The sequence below is a fragment of the Peromyscus leucopus genome, chromosome 2 (genome assembly GCF_004664715.2).
Source record: "Peromyscus leucopus breed LL Stock chromosome 2, UCI_PerLeu_2.1, whole genome shotgun sequence".
Classification (NCBI taxonomy): domain Eukaryota; kingdom Metazoa; phylum Chordata; class Mammalia; order Rodentia; family Cricetidae; genus Peromyscus; species Peromyscus leucopus.
The window spans coordinates 147,934,227-147,958,358 of record NC_051064.1 but is presented as its reverse complement, the minus strand read 5'-3'; the positions used below and the strand labels follow the sequence as shown (position 1 = coordinate 147,958,358).

Genomic DNA, 24,132 nt, shown 5'->3' with positions numbered 1-24,132 from the left:
ACGGGAAGATGGGTTCCCTGGCCCACCCTTGCTGACAATTGTCAGACTTGCCGCCATGTTCCGAACCCAAGGTCTGCCTCTCTACCCATGCTCTCACCCCAATTTCAGACTTCATGCTTGCCAATGATTCTGCTACTCAGGGAGACATCAGGGGAGTTCAGGCACCCCTCCCCTGCTCAGTTACCCACAACCAGTGTGGGTAAATACACAGATATCCTCACAGTTGTCCACCCGTCCAGGAACTCAGAGGCGTGGTCAGAGCTGGGAGGCTGATCCATGGGGCAGCTCTGTGAATGCTCTGTCAATATGAAGGGCTTTTATGCCCCCTAACATCAATAGTAAATCAAGAAACAATGGTATGGGCATAGAGCAAAGGACCTGGGTTTGATTCCCAGCACCCACATGGCAGCTTACAACCATCTGTAACTCTAGTCTCAGAGATCTGGCTTCCACAGGAACTGCATACACATGGTACACAGGCATCTGGCAGGTAAAGCATCCATATTCAGAAAACAACAACACAACAAAACAAAACCAAATAAACGCAACAACAACAACAACAACAAATCATCCCCATAGACCTGGAGCCTGTGTAGGTGAATCTTTAGGGTCTAGAGCTAGGCTCTTGAAATGGCCGTCTTGGATCAATGGGAGCCAATCCAGTAACAAGTGTCCTGGAGGACAGGCAGATTGAGACAGATGTCAGGCAGGCACAGGACCAGCTAAAGAGATACATCTATGAACCAGACAAGACCCTTCCCCTGGGACTACAGGGGGAGCAGACTTAAGGCTTCCAGAAGTGTGAGAGAATAAATTTCTCCTGCTTTAACAGTCAGGTTTGTGGTTATTTGTCTGAACACACTCCTGAAGCCAGGAGCATGTTCATCTGACAATTGCAGTTGCAGAGAAGGGGGGTATGAGGCAGGGAGAGTCTCTGGTCAGCCAATATCCTGTTCCTGCCTCTTCTCAGAATGTGACCACCACAGAGTATTCTGTTATCAGTATTCTTCTTGGACAAACACATCCCACTCTTCCCAACTCTGTAGTAGCTAAAACTCAGCCATGAGCAACTAATACACTTCACACTAAATGCAACCGAGGAATGAGAGAAGTCTTGTGCTCAGCTAAGCCGGCCTCTTACTCTGACGTTGCTCTACGGCCCTGGACCACACTTCACACTCAGCGCCAACCCAGCTAGGAAGTGATGGCCCTCAGGGACTCAGGCAGCCACAGAAGTGGCGGCTGAAATGACATTCACTTTTGAGACCCAGGAACGAAACAAATGAAAAGGTGAAATCAATGGAAGCTATGAAGATGTTTCAGAACACACGTGGACACGTGTAAAAAGCTCTGTGGCCCAAGGGCAGGTCTCCAGGCTGTTGACTGCACCATAGTCCAGTGGCTCACGTTCAGTCTGGCTCAGGGAGAAGAGGTGATTTTGTGTTGAACCTAATAGAACTTTTTTTGTTTTGTTTTTGTTTAGCTTTTTGGAGACAGGATCTCAAGTAAGCCCAGGTTGACCTAAAACTCAATATATAGCCAAGGATGATCTTGAATTTTTTTTTTTTTTTAATTAAATGAGGAACATTTCACGAATTTGGGTGTCATCCTTGTGCAGGGGCCACGCTAATCTTCTCTGTATGGTTCTAGTTTTAGTATATGTGCTGTCGATTTCTGATCCTCCCGTTTCCCTCTCCTCACCCTGAGACTACAAGTGTGTGCCACCAGGCCTGGCCTGTGTGGTTCTGGGGACTGAGCTGAGGGCCTGCTCATACCAGGCAAGCACTCTACAAACCTAGCTCCACCCTTCGCCTCCTTTGGGGGATAGTCTTCATATTCTGTAGCCCAAGCTGGCCTGAATTTATTATGTAGTCTAGGCTGGCCTTGAACTTGTAGCAATTCCCCTGCTCAAACCGCCCAATTGCTCAGATTATAGGCATGGGCCATCACACCCAAACCGTTTAAGACACCAGGGACACTTCAATAACAGCCCCACTTCCTGCTCTGCCTCCCTGCAGAGTTACATGACTGCTGCTCCCTCTGCCTGGCTCTCCCTGAGGTACGTGCCAGGGTATTCACCACAAGGAATAAAAACCACTGGTGACATTTTGGCAGGGGGACCCCATCCTCCTCCCTGTTGACTCCGCCCTGGATGCGGGGGCGACACGGCCATGCTATGTCAGCCTTCGGCACAATACTGACACACAACACACAAAACCGTAACATACCAGACGTCCGATTCCCTTCTAACCCACAGAACATGGCACAGAAGGCAGGTGCCACCCCACGATGCCCCAGCATATATGATTTTCTTTGGGGCTGGCGATAGGGCTCAATGGTAGAGGCCTTGCCTAGTACTTACAAGGCCTTGGGTTTGTCCCCCAGCACTGTCAAGATAAACAGTGACAGCCTCTTGCTGGGCATGTGGTGAACGTCTGTGACTTCAACATTCAGGAGTCTGAAGCAGCAGGCTTGAATCTGAGTTTAGCAAGTCCCTGTCTCAAAACCAACTGCCTCCCTTGCTGGAAGGCTGAAACTAAAGATCTTCTCCTTGTCCACTTTAAAGAAGTGAGAGCGGACTTTGAGCCGGAAGGGGCTCCGTGAGGTCAGAGGCCTCCAGGAGCTGGAGAAAGCCCTGGTCAGCAGCCGGAGGGAAGCCAGGGGCTTCAGCACAACAGAATGCATGAATTCCGCCAAGCAGCTGAATGACCTTGAACGCCCTTCCCCAGGTGAGTCTGAGTCACTAGATAAGACCTTGATGATAGCCCTGAGCAGGACCTAGTGAAGCTGTGCCAGGACTCCTGACCCAGAGGAGGGAGGTGACAAGAAGTGTCTTCAAAGCCACTGAATTTGTGAGTATCTGATAAACGGCAACAGAAAACTGTCATGGCCACCATGATGACAACGATGGCGGTGATGATGGTCCCCACCAATCATGTGGCCAGAGGTTCTAGGTACCTTCACACCCATCAGTTCCTTCACTGAATCACGCGACACAAAGCCATGCCAGCTCTACGACCACACTTATTCCTCATGATGTAACCTGCCTACGTCTCAGAGTCCTCACACACTCAAAACAGGGACATGTTAGGGACTTCAGAACATTGCTCCTGCTTTAAGAAAGGTAATATCTGCAACACGCTTGACGGTGCCTGTGTTAAGGAGCTCAGTACACGCTTGCCCTTCATACATTACATCACCTCCTGTCAACCTGCCCACATTCTAAAGTTTGTGAGGCACACACACAATGTCTTGCTTTTTGTGAACCTGGAGCACAAAGCCTTCGATGTGGGTGGACGGGGTATTTGGGAGTGAGTAACCTTCCTCATTCAAACTACTAGCAACTCCGAGAGGGAGACCAGATGGAATGATTCACTGCAAGACGAGTCGAGCTGTGGAGAGTTGAACTCTGGCCCAGGATCACTCAGGAAATGAGGGTACAATGGGGACTATCGCATACCCAGACTATGTGCTTTTAGATTATTCCACAGACTTGAGGAAAACCAGAAGTGTTATCTCCAGCACAATCATTAGGCTGATGTGAGAACAATCTACATAAACGAAGACAGTCAGCATCGTCAGTGTGCTGTCTGCGGGTGTGCTTCTGGATGCTCCAGAGAGGTGCGATTCCAGAGAGAGAGAGGAGAGAGAGAGAGAGAGAGAGAGAGAGAGAGAGAGAGAGAGAATGAATGGCAGAAACGGGGAAGGCTTGTTCCCCCACCCACCCCAACTCAGTGGGGTGATGTGGCGGATGAGCAGCTTCAAAAGAATGGAAATTTTGCTGTGCTGGGTTTACTATAGTCCTGGGGATCGAATACAGAGCCTTGTGCATGCCAGGCAAGCACTCTATCACTGAGCTACGACTCAGTCAATTAAACACCTTCTTCTTTACACACACACACACACACACACACACACACCACATGGGGGGGGGTTATCAAGCTGGCCTCAAACTCACAGAAATCCACCTGCCTCTGCCTCTAGAGTACTGGAATTAGAGATGTAAGCTACCCACATCCGGCTTTTTAAATTTTTTGGACAGTCTCTAGCTCTGGCTGGCCTGGAGTTTGTTATACACTGAAGAATGACCTTGAATGATGGGTATGGTGGCTGTATCAGCACTGGGGAGGCAGAGGTGGTTGTATCTCTGTGAGTTTTGGCCAGTCTTGCATACATAGAGAATTCCAGGCTAGCTAGGGCTACAGAGTGAGACCTTCTCTTAAAATAAATGAATAAATAAACAGATAAATGAAGTAAAGGAAAGAAAGAAAAAGATAGAAAAAAGAAGAATGACCTTGAACTCCTGATCTTTCTGCCTCCACCTCCTGAGGCCTGGAATACAAGCTCCGTGTCCAGTTTATCCAGGGTTAGGGAACAATCGAACCCAAGGCTTTGTGCATGCCAGGCAAGTACTCTATCTATCAGATTCCATCTCCAGCACCTAAGTGGCTTTGAGGGCACAACAAAATCCTCAGCAGATGCCAAAGTGGGGGTTCCTACAGAGCTGCTGGTCCCACGGGGCAGCTGGGGCAGTGGACAAGGAACTTTGCATGTGGGAACAAAAGAGACAGGACTGAACACAGCCACTGCCTGATCCTTGACAGGCCACCATGACGGTCTTCTAATTCTGCGGGTCCCTTTGTACCCAGAGCAGAGAGTAGGAGGGACCTCGACTGTACTTTCAGCACAGGGCTGAGCTGCTGCTGTCCCAGCAAGGTCTCAAGAACCGATCCTCTGGCCAGGAAGACAGTACAGACCTGTCTGTAACCCTGGAGTCAGAGGCTGGAGGATGGGGAGTTCAAGGCCAGCATGGACAACTTAGAGAGACCCTGTCTCAAAATAAAAAAGAGAGGATTAAGGAGATGGCATTAGCAGTTAGCAAATGAAGACAGCAAGCTTGAACACTTGCATGGGGTCCCCAAAGCCCATATAAATGCTAGCTGGGCATGGTGCACCACCTCTAATTCCAGCTTGGAAAGCAGAGACAGGGAATCTCTGTAAAGAGAAAGTGACCTAGCAAGACTAGCCATATATATCAGTGAGCTCTGAGGTTGATTGAGAGACCCTGCCCATTGAATAAGATGGAAGCCATTGAGGATAGCTTCCACATGCATATACAACCCCCGACATGTGCTTGTATACATGCAAGCAAGCATATACATACACATGCATGCATGCATGTAGTTGAAATTAAAATAAAAAGATAAAAAGCAAAAAGAGGGTAGGGGGGTATAGCTTGATGATAGAGTGCTTGCCCAGTATGTGTGAGGCCCTGACTCCTGCGATGGAAGCAGGGGACTTGTTTGCTTGAGGTAGGGATTAGAAGCGTCTGCGACCTTCACTGTGACTGTGGGGACCAGTGGGGCCACATGATCCACTGGTGGTAGGTTTTAAGATAATGGGATGGTTGTGTTGGTGGCATGGTGGTGGCCACAGCGGCCTTTACAACAGTAGAGTGAAAGTGGCCATCCCAGCCGCTGTCATTCCAAGTCCATTTTAATTAATAATATTGCAAGACGACGTGACCATCTGAGGAAGCTTAACACTGGCATTAAGAATCAAACCAGGTATGGTGAACGCCTTTAATCCTAGCACTTGGGAGGCAGAAGCGGATGGATCCCTGTGAGTTTGGGGCTAGCCTGGTCTACATAATGAGTTCCAGGACAGCCAGGGCTACATAGAGAGACCCTGTCTCAATTGGAAAAAAAAAAAAAAAAAAAGGAAGAGAGAGAAGAGAGGAGAGAAAGAAAAAAAAGAGAAGAATCAACCAGGGAGCTAGGGAGACGGCTCAGGGCGTAAGGATGCTCAGTTACACTCACCTCCAGGCCTCGCCTTGTTGGGGATGGAGACAGGAAGCTCCTGGGCTTTACTGGCTGACAGGCTAGCTCCAGGTTCAGTGAGAAACCCTGCCTCAAGAGAGGGTGATAGAAGAGGAAACTCAAGGACCTTTTCGCGCTACTATGAGCTCACACAGGCATGTGTACACACATGTTCAAACACATGACACACACATGCCCACAAGAAATAAAACCAAAGCCGATTAACTTTTGAATAAACAAAGCCAAGGCTATGGATGAACATGGTCAAAAGTCAACTAACCCTGGGCGCCTAACACCACACACACAAGATCTCTGTAGCCACCTTCGTCTTTTTTTTTTTTTTTTAATGCCAATTGGGGGCTTTTTACTTCATTTAAATATCTGCAGTGCTACATCTAAAAAAAAATAAAAGCAGTAACTTTTAGGAAGGGGAAGAGAGAAATATTTGCAAAGCAAAATTTAAAAAAAAAATCAATCAATCAATCAATCAAACAAACAAAAAACACCCCAAACCCACTGGATTCTATCAGTGAGGATGCTTCTTCTGTCTTAGTGGATGTATTGAATATGGACACAAGCCAAGAGCTTTACCACTGATGCGCTGCCCACAGCTGCAGGGGCGTCCTGCTCGACGGCTATATTTTATAGCACCAGTCTACACAGTACCTCCTAACACACGCCCAATATATCTCTCTCCTCTTCCCCCTGAATCAGGGTCTCACTCTGTAGCCCAGCTTGGCTTCTGATCTCAGTCCTCCAACCTCAGCCTCCCAAAAGCTGGGATTACAGGTATGTAAACCACACCTAGCTCATAAGCCCAATTCATGAATGAGATGAATGACCAAAGCCAAGAAGGTTAATTTCTACCTCCAGATTCACAAAGCTAGTGACAGAGATGGGAAGGAGAGATGTGACAGGTCCTTGAGCCTAAAGCCATGTCGAGACTGGGATCCTCAGGCATCAAGGAGTTCCAAGGTTCCCTGTGGGAGGAGAGAAATGAGCTGTACCAGGTGCATAGGTACCTGCGTGGTGCCACCTCCCAGGCTTCCACTAAAGCAGCGGTCCTGCAGATGTGCTGAACCCTTGAGCCTGCAGCCTGAGCTGTACCATCTGGGAAGAGTGGGTCTTGCGGCCACCACAGGCGGCAGGGCAGCCGTCTAACTCTTCCATCTGTCCTTCTGGTATTTGTTACTGTGTGTCATGCAAAACCACCTCCAGCCTCAGCCTCCTTCATATTTCTCAAATACACTAGATGCAGGGCTCTACACATGCTGGCCTTTCGTCTACAAAGCTCCCACCTTCCTCTCTGTCAGACTCGTCCTCAGTGACTTCCCGCACACAGCGACCGTCTGATGAAGAAGTGGATGAGTCCGCCTGCCTATTTTCTTGTGTACCCGCCTGATCTCCTGAAGTCAGAGGTCACATGTCCCCTAACAGTGGCCTCTTTTTACCCTGACATCTGGCTACACCTTCTAGGGCAGTTGCCAGTCACCAGGGTAGTAAAGTATAACAACAGGGTACCATATTCCTGGGAGGTACTCTGCCTGGATGCTATGAGGAGGCAATTCGGGACTCGTCCAGGTTTAGCAGTATTAGTAATGTGTACCAAGGGTTCAGGGTGAGAAGCAAAAAAATATTCTGTGGCTGCCAAGCCTGGTAGTCAGGGATCCTTGAGACTTGGAAGAAGCTAGATTGAGCAAGGCAGTGCCCACTGGTCCTCAGGCTGGGGTTGCTCAGGAGAATGGCCGGTCACTAACATTCAGCACTGATGCCAACAGGTCCTGGGGTACCAGATGATCCTGTCCCCAAACAGCCCAGACGAACCTTCAAGGTTGATGTTCAAATGCACACACCCTCCCTCTCTTCCCTAACATAGCCATGCTGGCCATTACTGTGGAGTACAAGGAGCAGCCATTTGTCAATGAGTTCTCTCAGAACTGCAGACAGAGGCAGAACTGGCTGTACACAACCTAATACTGTACCACTTTGTCCCTGGATGTGACATTTTATACAAGAGGCCTAGTCATGTCTAGATTCATGAGCCCAAGCATGGATTGTAAAGAAGGCCACAGGTCTCTGCAGAGTCCTGCTCCTGTAGCCTGCCAGACATGGAGCTGGGGGAGGTATGGCAGCATGCCCCTATAGGTGCGGGATGGCCATCTAAGGTTAGGTAGCTAGATATTGGGGGCCTTAGTGACCGCTGAGGACGAACCCCCCTTCCTGTTTCCCCGGTTATAATACAAATGGAAACATTTAATTGCTTCCCTAAGATTTAAAATGCAGCACGCCCTTAATCCCAGCACTCCGGAGCAGAGACAGGCAGATCTCTGTGAGTTCGAGGCCAGCCTGGGCTACCAAGTGAGTTCCAGGAAAGGCGCAAAGCTACACAGAGAAACCCTGTCTCGGGGGGGGGGGGGAAGATTTAAAATGCCAAATACAGGGGTGGAGGAACCTTGGTTTTGTTGCGGCTCCTTAAGAGAAAGCTAATTCCCTGGTCAAAAGACTAGAACAGAAGTCCCACCTCTGGCTGGGGCGGAGCTCTGACATCCTAAGCTGCTCTGAAACATTACATACTCTTGTCTCCTCCTTTTAAGAGTTAATCCAATGGGGCTTGTCAACCACCTGGCTGGAAGTCTGCCCTTCCCCCCACCCCCACCCCACACACATCCAGGGAACAGGATTCTACCGAAGACATGCTAAGAAGATGGGAGAAATAAGTATCCCCTTGATGAGATGACGCACCTGTCCTTCCGGAAGCGCCTTCCTCCACGCCCCGCCTCTAGCCGGCTCCCGTCTTACACAGCTCTAGCGCAGCGCTCACTACAGAGCCTGCTGCTCTGAGAAGCCTCTTCCTTCCCAAGCACTTTTTCTTTGGGATTCTGGGTAAGGACCAAGCCTGCTCTCTTTGGTACCCGCTTTCACGCTCTCTCTGCAGCCGGCCACTCCAGCCCTCACGCTGGCCGCCTCCATTGCAAAAGGCATGGTTTTCCTTCTGCTTTCCCACCTCCCTCCGCCTGCACTTGCTTGCTCTGTTGTTTTCTCTCACATTCTAGTAAAACTGTCCTCTGCCTTCTGAGTCCGTTCTTAAATTCATTTATTAACGACACTAAGAACCCAAAAGGGCCGGGTGGCGGCGGCACACGCCTTTAATCCCAGCACTCAGGAGGCAGAGCCAGGCGGATCTCTGTGAGTTCAAGGCCAGCCTGATTTACAGAGCAAGATCCAGGACAGGCACCAAAGCTACACAGAGAAACCCTGTCTCAAAACAAAACAAAACAAACAAAAACCAAAAAAAAAAAAACAACAACAACAACAACAACAACAACAAAAAAAAAAGGGAAACCTTTAACACTGGCCTGGGAGAGGGGGCACCTGGGACTTGGCCCCTGCTGCTCAGGGATGGGGCAGGGAACGCTAAGGAATAATAAAGCAGTGTGCTAAGGCTAGGCGGAGCTCCTCCCAGCAGGGGCACTCACACTTCCGTGGGGGACTGGGGGTGAAGGCTGAAACGCCTTCTGCTCCAACATTGCAGCATTAATCTACACGCAGGAAGCTGAGGCAGGAAGATGCCTTGATCTCAAGACCAGCTTAGGCTACAGGGTAATAGTTTGTCTTACACACACACACACACACACACACACACACACACACACACACACCATCTAAAGTCTAAACCTCATACAGAGCACAGCTTTAGTGACCCAAGCATTTTTTTCTCTCCCTAATAAAATCCTCAGTACAGCTCTGGGAGGCAGAGGCAGAGCCCCACCTGTGGATGGGAAAGAGGACCTGAGAGTCACCGATTTTCGCTCCTGGGTTGGTCAACACAGGGGCGCTAGAGACTTTCTCACACCCAAGACAGATCAAAGATGGAAAAAAAAAATTGCCCCAAGCAAAACTCCCCCAAAGAAATCTTTTCTCTCCAGAGATGATGATATCAAAGGACATTTTGTTACTTCTTGGAAATTCTTCTCCTTCCCAGGGCTGCACAACCCAGCAGTTTTCTGTAATTATCACTAAAGTATTCGGCCTAGTTCCTGCCTCCTTCGCACACTTTCACACAGACAGGAACATCAGCTCAGTGGTTACCTGAGCTCCGTGGCGAGCAGGTGAGCAGCCTCTGGGCCCCTGTAGCCCTGGCCTTGGCTTCCAAACTCTGACAATGTCTCCAAAAGCCCCCAATCTGTGCGGTCACAGAGGGCAGCAGCCCCGCTCTGAACAAGCCCAGGCAAGCCCAGGCACAAGCCCTGCTCAATCCTCCTCCACGAGACTCCGGGGATGGAAGACGCCTCTCCCTCCAGCTGGGCGTCACAGGAGTTGGGGGTCGCTCCAGATGGTTGGTGCGGCCGCAACTCCGTCATCTGGAAAGAGAAAGGGAAGCAAAGTGAGCAAAAGGCAGAGCGCGCCGGGACGGTGCCAGCAGGTTCCCCAGGCAGGCACCCCGGGGCGCCGGGGTCACTCTGGCCTGTGCGCTGGCCAGGCCCGGGAGAGGTGGCCGGGGCACCGCAGAGGGAACAGGCAGTCGGGCTGGGGTCACATTGCGCGAGTTGCAGACATTGGGTCCCGAGCCTCCGCCTCCCCTCTGCCGGGGTTGGCTCTTCCCCAGCGAGAGCTCAGAGTTTGTGCAGCGCCCCTAGCCTCAGCTCGCTGCCCAGTCCCAGGGCGTGCCACCCTAGGGCCGATATCACGATCCTTCCGGGGTCCCTTCGCCTCTCTGCGATGAGACCGAAGCCCGAGTGGGCCTATAATAAGCAAACAGAAACCACGAGGACACTCGCCACAATGCCCAGCCCGCGGGGTAGCTCCCCGGGAAGAGGGCAGAAGAGTCCCAAGTCTATGTCACTAAGTATGGAAGCGTCCTCTCTGAGAACATGCCAGCTCAGAATGTTCGGATGTCCCACGCAGCCCCAGATTCTAACGCTAGGAACAAGCACCCTGCTGTGGCCATTGCCCATTTGACCTGTCCTGCCCCCCACTCACCATGCCCCGAGTTCTGGCACCGCCAAGACGCTGGGGTAACCCAGCTCCTCACTCACGTCTTAACAAGGCAAGCTGGTCCCAGGAGGGAGGGAGACGCACCGGGTGCCTGGCGCTCTTGAGCTGGGAGCGCAGGGCAAGATACCGAGAGTTGGGCAGGGCTTTTGTACTAACTCAGACTGAAGTACAGAGCTGAGAGCTGCAGGGAGGAGTCTGGGCAGCGGGCCAGGCACGCGCCTCCCATTTCTCACGGTTTCTTCTCTATCCAGTGCCTATGGCGCAGGACCCCCCTTGAAGTTGGTAGAGAGGCACAGTGTGGACAGCCCTGAAGCCTGCCCTGCCCTGTGGAAAGGGGAACTCCACCTCTCATCCTGTCCCCAGCCATTATGTATCCCAGGGTCAGCCAGCATGCTCCAGAGACAAACTGCACTTGGGTCCACTGTGCCCAGGTACTAAAGTCACAGGCTCACGGTGACTCCTGTTATAAACACCTCTGCCTTGGCAGGAAACCCTTTGGCAGCAACAGATCCTCCTTGCAGACTTACACCCATGCACACTACCTCCAGCTCTCCACACACTTGGAATTCACACTTCAGCTGGGCTCTGTGAGCACAAAAGGGCACAGCCTCTGTGAGAGACTGAAGCTGTCCCCATTACCAGAGAAAAGCTCTCTGAAGCGAGAGGGAGAGACCCCATTCCTCCTACATGGGAGGAAAAGGGTTCTGGGGAAGAGAGAGGCAAACACTGCCCGGGCAGACAGGAACCACATGTGGGTAGTGATCGCTGGAGGTGTCCCCATTTCACAGAAGAGGATACTGAGCTCATTGGGATGAGAGTGTGTATTCTATTTTTCCAGGCTTCTAGTATCTGGGAGATCTCAAGAGACCTAGAGTGAGCCCAGAGACTCATGACCAACGCCAGGCACAGGGGGACGGCTGCTGAGCAAACCCAGCCATTGTAGCGGTGGTAGGAATTACCCTCATTTTCACCTCCCGTGAGGTCATCAGGGTCCCTGGAGAAGGAGGCTGGTGGCCTCGGAGGCAGCACTCAGCAAGGCGTTTGTTTTTAAGACAGAGTCTCTCTATGGACCCCTGGCTAGCCTGGAACTCACTATGTAGACCAGGTTAACTTCAAATGCACAGAGATCTGCCTGCCTCTGCCTTTTGAGCGCTGAGATTAAATGGGTGTTCCATCACGTGAAGCTAGGGCAAGGTTTTGTGGACAGGCAAAGTAGGTTCTCCTTCTGACTCACTGTGTGACCTTTGGCACTAATGAGTTCACACACACACACACACACACACACACACACACACACACATACCTTTCCTCATGTGGGCTCTTGTAGCACTAGGCATCATCTTAACTTTCCCTGGGAAGTGGGGGGTGGGGAGGATTTTGGTCAGTTTTTCAAAGAATCTTTTGAGATGACCCCTGGTCCTTTCTAATTTACAGATGAGGACCAGAAAGCAAAAGTCGCCCTTGTCACAGTGAGGGAGAACATGAATGACTACATGAGCCCTACCCTGGGAAGCGGGGGTCACAAGGACTGCAGTAATTGCTAACACACAGCAGACATCCCCATGCATCCACCCGCTTCCCTAAGGAGCCCCTGGGGAGCACCTGCTTCATTCTGTTCTCCACAGGGACAGACCCACGGGAGCACTCAAATCTGGGTGCTCCATCTCCACGGGCTCTCTGCACCCTACTTTTCTCTGAGAACTACCAAAATGCCTTGATGTGGGTAGGCAGCTCACAGTCAGATAGACACACTGTGTAGATACTAGATTCCACCCAAAGGAAACTAAGAAAGCCCAATTCCTACTTACTTTCCCATCCTTGGGGGCTGCATCAGCCCAGGTTCCTTTTTCTTCTTAATAACGTCACTGTAAAAATCAGATTTTTTTTCCCCTTATGGTGGGGAACAAACCCAGGGTCTTGTTCCTGCCAAGAAGCAGATCCTCAGCTCTTGGTTTTGTTTGTCTTTATTTTGTTTTGTTTTTGAGGCTATGTGGCACAGGCCAGTCTTGAACTCATAGTCCTCCTGCCTCAGCTGCCTGCATGCCAGATTGACAGAGATGTGCTTTGATATCTGGCTAAGGACTGTTTTAGGGAGGCCTCTCTTGATAGACAAGCTCAGTCCTACCTCTCCTCAGTTTTTGTTGTAGAACCTTACAATAATCATCCGCACTTGGAGCTGCACGCCTGGCCTCCAGGTGACATAGGAGGTCTCTAGAGAGAGGGAAATTCACAGAAGCATGAACAATGTCAGCTGAGCCCCCAGGAACACCAGCCCATGTCCCCAGACACAGATGTCATATGGTGCTCCAGGAAACCTTGGTATCTCCCGATATGACCACTGATGCCAGAAGTAGTTATGGCTACTGCTCACTGTCCTCTCTAACATGATCTATAGAGTGCTCCAGATGTTTCTGCATCCAAGTCATCCAGGAAACCAAGGAGCACTGATCTCCTATGCAGATACTGTGTATGAAAGGGACGATTTTCAAAGGAGTTTGAAATTGTTCTAGAATAAAGAACAGTGGTGGTTGTATGATATGGTGGTTTGAATGTGATATTAGTCTGGAGCATTTGAATGCTTGGTCCCCAGTTAGGAGCGTTGTTTGGGAGGATGCACACATCTGGAACCCTAGTGTTCCTCTGGTGAGATGGGAGGTGGGGACAGGAGAATCCAAGCAAGTTCTTGGGCCAGTAGCAAAAACAAGAGGCCATGTCTCAAACAAGGTGGAGGGTGAGGACCTGAGGTTGTCCTCTGACCTCTACACCTGTGCTGTGGTGTGCACACAGCAGCACACACATACACACTCACACCCATACTCACACCCACACACTCACATGCACAAAGATTGAAAAGGAATAAGAAAAGGGGCCTTAGCAGTAGTGCACTTGTCCAGCATCAGAGTCCCCATACTCTTTCCCCAGCATTAAAAAGGGAAAGGGGGCCAGGCAGCGGTGGCACACACCTCTAATCCCAGCACTCAAGAGGCAGAGGCAGCTGGATCTCTGTGAGTTCAAGGCCAGCTTGGTCTACAAAGTGATTTCCAGTCCAGCCAGAGCTACATAGTGAAACCCTGTCTCGAAAAACCAAAATGGAGAGCAGGGAGGGACAAAGCCATTTTCAAATTATTTCTTCCCGACCCAGCTGGTTCCCCGAAAGTCTACCCACTCCCCTAGCCTAGAAGCTCTCATTTGTTGGTAGGTGACAAGAAATCAGGCATCCCATGGCTGCAGCTGATCTGAGGCCCTGAGTCAAGAGACCTGGGCAACCCGTTTCTTCCCCTCCCTCAGACAGGACTCCAGGGATACTGCCCCAAACTAGACCCTGCAGAAGAATAGTGGTTTGGGAAAGGGGCTTTTCCACTACTGCCTCCCATCAGAGTGATGTTGGATTGGAGACACACAGGCCAGTGCACATACTTGTGTTTACATGTGTGCGCACACACGTGCACGCGTGCATAGGGAGAGGTGCTCCAAGGAGCCTACCGAGCACGCAGAGACCCATGGCCTCATCAAGCACAGTCCCCGGGCTTTGTCTCCATAACAAAGCCATCTTGACTTGGCTTGGCAAACAGATCACACCAGATTAAAAACCGAAACCAGCTGGCACACTGTGCCAACTTCAGTGATGTTCACTGTGTGCCCAGAACTGTCACTGGGCACCTGAACTCCAGCAGCCTGAAGGTCCTGCCAATTTGCCAGCTCCTAAAGCTGCCCTGTGGCTCCTGAGTCAGATCAGCCTTTTTCTGATCAGGGACCAAGGAGAGCCTCGTTCTAAGACAAGACTGATTATCACTAAGCATACAGACACATAAACGCCATCAGTCAAGACTATTCTGCATCTGAAGGTCTGTATCCAATTTGTTCCCTCTGCAGCTCCATGCAGTCCCCAGGTCTGGGCTGACAAGATGGCTCAGTGGGTAAAGAGGCTTGCTGCAAAGCCCGAGGAACTGAGTTTGATCCCTAGATCCCACATGGGAGAAGGAGAGGATCAACTTGCATAATCTGTCCTTTGACCTCTCCACAGGCTCCTGTGAGTTCCTGTGTTACTTGCAGGCATGGCTGGAGGCCGAGGCAGGAGGATCACTATGAATTTGAGGTCAGTTGGGCTCCCTCACGAGACCTCTAAAAACTAAAAACTAAAAAAAGAAAGGAAGAAAGAAAGAAAAAAATCTTAAAAAAAAAAGCCGTTTTGTCAAGTAATTTGGGACAGCTTATTTGGATAAAGACTGATCAAAGAAGCAGTTAGAAAAAAAGCAAACATAAAATAAATAAATAAATCTCTTTAAAGAAAAGAAAAGAAAAAATAAACAAACACCAGTGTGCTTTTGATTACAACCCAGACATCCAAACGCAGCACAAAGATGACGCCTGAAAGGGAGGAACAGATGCTTTTCTTTCTTTAAATTGTTTTTTTCTGAGATAGGGTCTCATTTAGCCCAGCTAGCCTTGAACTCCCTGTGTATCAGATGGATGACCTTGAACTTCAGATCCTCCTGCCTCTAGCGGCTGATGTTACAGAGTACAGGCCTGGGCCACCACATCCCATTTATTTATCTTATGTGTATGAGCGTTTGCTTGCACATTATATCTGTGCACCCCATTAGTACAAGGCTTGTAGAAGTCAGAAGAGGGCATCAGATGCCCTGGAGTAACAGAAGGCTGTGAGCTGCAATGTGGGTTCTGGGAAACAAACCCAGGTCCTCTGAAGTGCAGCTACCTCTACAGCCCGCCATACCCCGTTTCTGCAGTACTGGGTTTTGAACTCAGGACTTTGTGAACACTAGGCAAGCATTCTATCAACCAAGCTATACCTCAGCCCTAGAAAATTATCATTTTTATAAAACTTGTGTGTGTGTGTGTGTGTGTGTGTGTGTGTGTGTGTGTACATTCTTGTATGTTAATCTGGGCAATCTCAGGTTGTCAGAGGACAACCTCAAGCATCAGCCACCTCCTTCCATCTTGAGATAAGGTCTCTTGTTTGCCACGGTATATTTCAGACTAGCTGGTCCCCAAGCTTTTGGATTCTCCTGAATCTGTTTCCCATCTCCCCATAGGAGCTCAGGGACTATAGACACTTGGCTACATGTCTTGCTTTTCTGTGGGTTCTGGGATTGGAACTCAGGTCCTTATACTTGTGTGCCAAACACTTTCATCCACTAAACCATCCTTAATTCCCCCAGTAGGTTATTTTTAAAGTTCTGATGGGTCCTTGTGCTTGGCAGCTAACACACCTGGTCTGTTGATCACGATAGGATTAGCACAGGATCCAGTGGATCCGTAGACCAGGGACTGGAAGTTATTTCTGCAAGAAGTTCATGGTGGAATCCAGCCACCCCCACCACACCAACCAATGGGGTCTATAGGCCAGATAGCCCACTGACCAGCACCCATTCACCTTGCTGCCCTGACCCCACCCCGCACCTCCAGTCTGAGAGATCCTTAATTTCATGTCTAGTGGGTCTAGGGAGGTAGCATTAAAGCCTGCTTCAAATCCTGTGTGGTATGTTCCTGTGATCCCAGAACACAAGACTCCAAGGCAGAAGGACTGCCAGTTTCGGGTTATATAAGAAGAGCCTGTCTCAAACCTCAAAACCCAAACAACAAAAACAACACAACCCACGGGCTGGGGAGACAGCTTGGTGATCAAACACTTGCTGCCCAAATGTGGGGACCAGAGTTCAAATCCCCAGGACCCACCTAAATGCTGGATGGGCATGTTGGCCAATGTGTAATTCCAGCCTCGGAAAGGTGGAGACCAGAGATCTCTAGACTGGTGAGCTCTGGGTTTGAGTGAGAGACCCTGCCTCACTGAATAAAGTGGAAGAACCTTTGAGAATGACTCACAACATTAACCTCAGGGTCCCACGTGTACACATACTCATGTGCAGTACCCCCCCATGTGTGCCTGGACATATGTAAACATGAGTATATGAATGTCTCTCTCACACACACAGAATGTAAAAAGAAAACAAACAAAAGACCTTGTCTGATCTATTGTCAAGGTCTCAAGAGATCTCCCCATCAATCAATCTAACCATTGATTCCAAGTTCCCAGTCTGGCGGGCTGGCCGCACATCTGACCCAGGGAGTGGCTTCTGCTTCCTGGTCTTTGGAATTCTATTTCTTCCTGGTCTTTGCATGTCCGATGCCACCCTGTCACGCTTTCGGCAATATCATCTGTCATTCACTGGTCTCTTCTGATGGCTCCTCCTTTGGACTCCTCCTTCTTCCAATTGGCAGGTGCCAGGGAGTGGCCCTTATAACCTATTCTACCTCCCTATCTCCTACTGATGATCCTGTCCACTCTGGAATTTCAGTGACATTTATCCACAGACACCCAAAGTCACACCCTATCCTCCGACTCCAACAATTATTAATGCAAAGTCTCAGGATGTGTACAGGAATCACATGCAAAGTGAATGTCCCATCCGCACCCCACCTACACACAGAGCTCCTCTGGGGTCCTCCAGCTCCAAAGACCTTCCCTACACACACACACACACACACACACACACACACACACACACACACACCCCACACACGCTACAGGACACCACACCCAACAGCCAAGCCTGCTGCTCCCACCCAAAGCACACCGCTGTCAGGACTCCTCTGCCTTCCTGACACATTGCTCTTCCAAGTCACTCAGTGCTCCTGCTTGTGTGACTGTCATGGTGTCCTACCTGGTTTCACTTGACCCTTGCTCTCCCGGACAGGAGTGATGTATATTAAAGGGGGGGGCGCAACTCACATCATTCCTTTATGAAAAACCTTCTCGTGTATCCTCATCTCACCAAGAGTCAAAGCCTAAATGAACTTGCCCACAACTAACTCCAGAGAGATAGAGTTTCAAATGTCAGGCTGGCCTCAAATGTACTATGTAGCTGAGGATGACCTTGAACTCCTGATCTCCCGCCTCCACATCCCAAGAGTTGGGATTACAGACACGTATCACAATACAAGTTTTCCCTCCTTCCCCTCTTCTTTCTTCTTACATTTATTTATTTACTTTTATGGTGTGAGTGAGTGTGTGTGTGTGAGTATGTGTGTGTGTGTGTGTGTGTGTGTGTGTGTGTGTGTGTGTGTGTGTGTGTGTGTGTGTGTGTGTGTGTGTGTGTGTGGTCAGAGGACAACTTGCAACTGTGTGTGGCAATCAGAGAACAACTTTTGGAAGTCAGTTCTCTCCTACGCACACTTAGCTGCTTCACGGTGACCTTTGAAACATTTATTTAATCTTGCTGAACCTCCAGTAATATGGGCAATGGACTGTCTCAGCCTTTCATCCCACAGTACCGAGCCTTCCCTGAATGGGCCACACATCTTAGGGCGCCACAGTGACGACCCTGAATACAGATTCTTCTTAGTCCCCAGGGCCTCGGTATTGAAGAGGTCGAGACAGATGCCGCATATAAAGCCCATATGTGGAGGTCAAAGGGCAACTTGCAGGAGACAGCTCTCTCCCTTGATCATGTGGTTCTGGAGACTGAACTCAGGTCATCATGGCAAGCACTTGCTTTTTTTAAAATGTGCGTTGGTGTTTTTGCCTGCATGTGTGTCTGTGTGAAGGTGTTGGAGCTCCTGGAGTTGCAATTACAGACAGTGGTGCGCTGCCATGTGGTTGCTGGGAATTGAAAGATGTATTTATTTATTATGTATACAGAAGAGGGCACCAGATCTCATTACAGATGGTTGTGAGCCACCATGTGGTTGCTGGGAATTGAACCCAGGTCCTCTAGAAGAGCAGCCAATGCTCCTAACCACTGAGCCACCTCTCCAGCCCCGGCAGCAAGCACTCTTACTGACTGAATCATTTTGCTGGCCTCAGGTTTTTCTTTTCTTTTTGTTTGTTTGCTGTTGTTGTTGTTGTTTGTTTGTTTCTTTGTTTTGTTCTTTTGAGACAGGGTCTCTCTTTGTAGTCCTGATTATCCTAGAGCTTGAAATGTAGACCAGGCTGGCCCGAACTCACTGAGACCCTTCTGCCTCTGCCTATCAAGTGCTGGGATTCAAGGCTTTGGCCACGCCCTGGGCCTTCTTTTTCTTTTTGAGACAGGGTCTCACGTGGTCCAGACTGACCTTGAGCTCACTGTGTCATTGAGGTTGACCATAAACTTCTGACTCTGTCTTGAGTGCCACTGTGCAAGTTTAGTCAGCGCTGGGGATGGAACCCGGGGCTCTGCACAAGACTAGGTAAGCGCTCTTATTAGCCAAGCTACAACCGGGTTCGCCCTGCCCACCCCGACTCGTTGCTTTTCACCAAAGGGACATAGAAGGCAAACAGTTCTCTCCTAATTCAAACGGTACAGACACCTGATCTCTTGTGTGTGTTCCTGTAGGATTCCATCAATTAATTAGTCAGGGAACAGAAGAGGGACTATGCCAGGAGGGACTTGGGATTGTTCTGTAGGACAGAGGGTGACACCCTGGCTTTGAGGTCCTGGAGTGGGGTGGGGGAGATGAAGGGGTGTCTAGGATAGAGATAGGACACTCACTAAATTAGAGCTCAGCTAAAGATTGCCCACCCAATTGCTCTAAAGGGGCAGTAGAGTAGGCCCAAAGAGTGAGCCAGAGATAACATCCTCAGAATCTAGGATGGAGTATTTCCAACATGAAACCATCAGGGAAGACTCCCACAACTCCCCAAGACAGGGTCCTTCTGTCCTGCCTGCACTATCATCCAGTTCTCTGACAGACAGACAGACCTGCAGAGTTCTGGGGATGCAGGAAGCAGCAGACTAACCCTACCTGTCTTCTACAAATAGGAAGACTGGTTAACATAGTGGTCAGAAAAGTGCGCGTAGACAGCATCCAGATTCCTGGCCAAAGAGATAAGAGCACTCACCGGCTTCCAGGCTGAAGCTGCGTGTCTCTCACTCTACAGGAACGTGTTGGAACAGAAGCCACTTTGGGCCACTAGGACCTAAAGAAGCAAACAGACAATGCACTTAGGGAGGAAGGTGAAACCCGTTCCCAGGCCAAGTGCATATCAAGGTGACTGCTGGGGCTCCTAGGAACACACCTCTCCACCTCCCACCCCACCCCCCAGTGGGAATACTCTCCCTCCTTTCAGCTAAGGGGCTGCAGTCTTGGGATGTCACTGAAGGACCCTGCACCTTACCAACAACAGATGAATACCAGTGTCCCCAACAGATGAATACCAGTGTCCACAACAGATGAATACCAGTGTCCCCAAAATATGAATACCAGTGTCCCCAACATGAATACCAGTGTCCCCAACAGATGAGTACCAGTGTCCCCAACATGAATACCAGTGTCCCCAACATGAATACCAGTGTCCCCAACATGAATACCAATGTCCCCAGCAGATGTGCTAACTTGTAAGAACAGAGAGGTGGTTCAGAGGTGATCAAGCGTGGCTCTAGGGACTTTAAACTGAGGGGAGGTGCTCAGGAAAGTCAGCTGGATTCCTTCTGAACCTGTTGGGTGGCCTGGGTGGCTGGTGGGTCAAGGACAGCAGGAATGTCACAGATAAGCTCCACCCTTCCACAATTCTTACTTTACTTTTTCCTGGAGGTTGCACTCAGGTCTCCCACATAGCTAGCCAAGTACTCTATTGACTGAGTCACATCCCCAGCCCTTCAAATTGTTGTTGTTTTTGTTGGGGCGGGGTTGGTATTAATTTGAGACAGACGCTCACCAAGTTGCCCAGGTGGCCTTGAACTTTTGGCCCTCCTGCTTCAGCCTCTTGAGTAGCTGGACTCTCAGGAATGCACCAGCTCCATCAAGCAGTTTTATCGTGAACTGGCCACATCTGACATCTGACTCCCGTTTAGAAGAAGGGCCCAATTTTTTTTTTTTTTTTTTTTTTTTTTTTTTTTTTGGTTTTTTGAGACAGGGTTTCTCTGTGTAGCTTTGCATCTTTCCTGGAACTCACTTGGTAGCCCAGGCTGTCCTTGAACTCACAGAGATCCGACTGGCTCTGCCTCCCGAGTGCTAGGATTAAAGGCGTGCGCCACCACCGCCCAGCAGAAAAGCCAAGTTTGTATGTTTAGAAGAAATTACTTATGATGGTTGTTGATGTGAAATAACCAAAATTTGCCCAGTATGGTTTCACATGCTTTTAATCTCAGCATTTCGGAGGTGGTAGAGGCAGACAGACCTCTGTGAGTTCAAGACCAGCCTGATCTACATAGTGAGTTTCAGGCCAGGAACTGCATACTGTGACCCGGTATTAAACAAACAAGCAAACACAAAACAAACATCCTATCATGCAGGGGCAGCCCAGACTCTTGGAGACTTCACATGGGCTATTTACAAGATTTGGACTGCAGGACAAGGTGACCTTTGGATCACAAAGGGGAGATGGGGGGCACAGTATTTCAGATGATATGAAGCACTGAGGCCACTGCCACATCTTAGGGGACTTGGGATGTTACCAAAGAAAGAAATGTCAAAACAGCATTAAAAAGAACCCGCATGATTTAAACAGTGAAATGGAATGCTTTTCTCACATATAACCGAAGCGTGGCGTAATTGTGCTGTTTACTTAGAGTGCTATAAAAACACACCAGGCCCAGGAGAATAGCCCCACCCGCAGCAGACAGCCCCACAGCAAGATGCGCAGGAACGCAAGCCCAGGACTGGACAGGTTGGCCAGCCATGCTTCCTACCCGGGACATGGACCAAGAAGGAGCTGGCAGGAGCTACCCCAGCTCTGTCATCCAGAGCAGACTTGGTCTGTTGTCCCCTTCTTGTGATAAAATACAATGATACAATGTGCGGGCATGCACACCGGGCATACACACCCTTGAGCTGGGGGTGGAACCCCAAGCCTTGAACGTGGCAGGCAAACAGTAGAACCCCCAGTTCGCTGTTGACGTGTTTGTTTTGCTCTTTTTCAAGAGTCTCACCATGCAGCTCACATTGACGCTGAACTTGTGTGTCTCAGACTCACAGACTCACAGACTCACAGTCTTGTCAGGCAGGATGATTCAAGCCTGTCATCCCAGCGACTCAGGGGGCTGAGGTAGGCAAACCACAAGGCTTGCCTAGGCTACACAGTGAGTCCACGACCATGCTGGGCAACTGAGCTAGACCCTGTCCTAAGATCTGGGGATATAGCTCAGTGGTAGAGAGTGCTTGCCTAGCATGTGGAGGTCCCGCAAAACTCTCCTCAAATGCTAGGGTTATAGGAATGGCTCACCAACCTCTCTCTGTCCCTGTTGACCGAGGGGCTTGTGCAAACTGAAGAAACACTGAGCGCCATCCCTAGCCTTCCTCCCTACATTGACTTAAGCATTTTTTTTTTTTTTTGGAGCTGAGGATCGAACCCAGGGCCTTGCTCTACCACTGAGCTAAATCTCCAACCCAACCTAAGCATTTATTGATTGATTAGTTTATTTAGTGTGAGTGTGAGGGCACTGCTACGCTATGAGTGTGGAGCTGGGAGCACACCTTGCCCCAACCAATTTTTTTTGTTTGTTTTTTTGTTTTTTTGAGACAGGGTTTCCTCTGTGTAGCTTTGCATCTTTCCTAGAACTCACTTGGTAGCCCAGGCTGGCCTCGAACTCACAGAGATCCACCTGGCTCTGCCTCTGGAGTGCTGGGATTAAAGGCGTGTGCCACTACCACCCGGCTTGTCAGCCACCATGTGGTTGCTGGGACTTGAACTCAGGACCTTGGAAAGAACAGCCAGTGCTCTTAACCTCTGAGCCATCTCTCCAGCCCTAATTCTTTGTGTTAAGATGGGCTGCTAAGTGCTGGTGGCTTGTGCTTGTAGTTCTAGCACTCAGAAGGTATGCTTTCTCAATCATGAGAATTGCTTTGAGTTCAAAGCCAGCGGCAGCCTGTGCTACAGCAGGACGTCCTGTCTCCAAGAAGAGGGGCAACTGTGAAGAATTCTGTGGAAGACGTAATGATTTTGCACCATTAGTGCAAATGGGGCCGGAAAGATGGCTTAAAATGCTTGTCACTAAACCTGATGACTTTGAGTCCAATCCCCAGAACCCACCGGATAGAAAGCAGGAGAGAACCAACTCCTGCTGGTTATCTTCTGACCTCCATGTATATCGATCCCCACTCAAACAATGAATACAAATATTTTTTAAAGGAATGTTAAAAAAAAAAAAAAAAAAAAAAAAAAAAAAAAAAAAAAAAAAAAAACAACCCCAAACTGTCATTCACTTATTGGTCCCATTTAAGGCGACTCTGTTCTGTTCAAGTTTCTTGCTTACTCCTCTGCAACCCTGTCAAGGTCACCTAAATGCCACCTAGATCTCAGCAGGGGTCTGGCGGCTCTCCCGTTCTGCAGTGCATTCAGACTGCCGAAGTACAAGCTCTCACTTGAGCCGAAACCGGAAGTGACCAGGACGAGAGCATCCAGCTCAGACACTGCAGTCTAGAAAGTGTGTTTTATCATACAGAAGCAAGACACTCTGACTCAGGCAAACGGGCCAATTTCTAGAGAATCGCAGTAGTTCACCTCCACTCAGCTGAAGATCATCAAGGTGTGGGGAAGACAAGGGACCATTTGAGAAGAAACAGGGACCTCTCTGGATGTGAAAGGGAGCTGAGACTCCCAACACAAGCTCCCAAAGACTGAAAGACAGATCCTTGAGGCAGAGGTTGATGGGATAAAAATGATACCAAAGCCCGGGTGGATTCCTGTGGTGCCGTCCAGGTCTGCGCTTGTCTGTCTTTGGTGCTGTTCGGCGAGCCTGGGTTAGACTGAGCCCTGGAGGGGAATCACCAGAAGCTGAGTTCAGAACCTGCTATCGCCACCCTATAGAAAGATAGACCTTCCTTGGGAATATTGCTAAATTTCCAGTAATTGCTGATACAGAAATGACAGGTTGGATCGGCTCTAAGAAATGAGAACAGGCTGTGAAATCCCCACAAATAAGCACTCTGCAAAATTGCACTAAAAAATTATTGCAAAAATAAGAGTGGTGTGGACTCAGAAGATGACACAGATACCAAACTGTTCCGGACAATTCTATGCACACTTCCTGTTCTTATTAATTGGATGAAAATTTTGAAACAATCGTCTGCTTCAACTCACCCGACCATGGGAAACTGAAAACCCCTTTCTTGTAAACCGCTTTGCCGGGCTGGGAGCCGCGGCTCCATTTCCTTCCCATGTCCTTGGGAGCCACCTGCTGGACAAAGTCTGAATTACAGCACTAATAACCAGACAGAGAGCCGCCAGACCCAAGCGGCCCTGATTTTCCAGAATCGCAGAGGAGGAACTATAAAAGCAGCAGAATGGCTTCTCCCCTTGGCGCATTGCCCGGTGACAGTTGTAAACCAGGGGTGCTGCAGAGGCGCTCAAAGGGAGTGAGGCAGAATTGTCTCGTATCCA

At 49.6% G+C, this 24,132-nt stretch overlaps 1 long non-coding RNA gene and 1 other non-coding gene across 2 annotated transcripts; both read right to left on the bottom strand.

Annotated features, from left to right (window-relative positions):
• Nucleotides 1-1,573: 1,573 nt before the first annotated feature.
• Nucleotides 1,574-1,675, bottom strand: LOC114684034. Its single transcript, XR_003733226.1, has one exon. It is a non-coding gene; the product is annotated as a U6 spliceosomal RNA (small nuclear RNA).
• Nucleotides 1,676-5,729: 4,054 nt separating this feature from the next.
• LOC119087482 lies at nt 5,730-20,606 on the bottom strand. Its single transcript, XR_005090959.1, has 4 exons — nt 19,654-20,606; nt 9,909-10,180; nt 6,687-6,799; nt 5,730-5,906 (listed from the first exon to the last, which is right to left on the bottom strand). It is a non-coding gene; the product is annotated as an uncharacterized LOC119087482 (long non-coding RNA).
• Nucleotides 20,607-24,132: the final 3,526 nt, after the last annotated feature.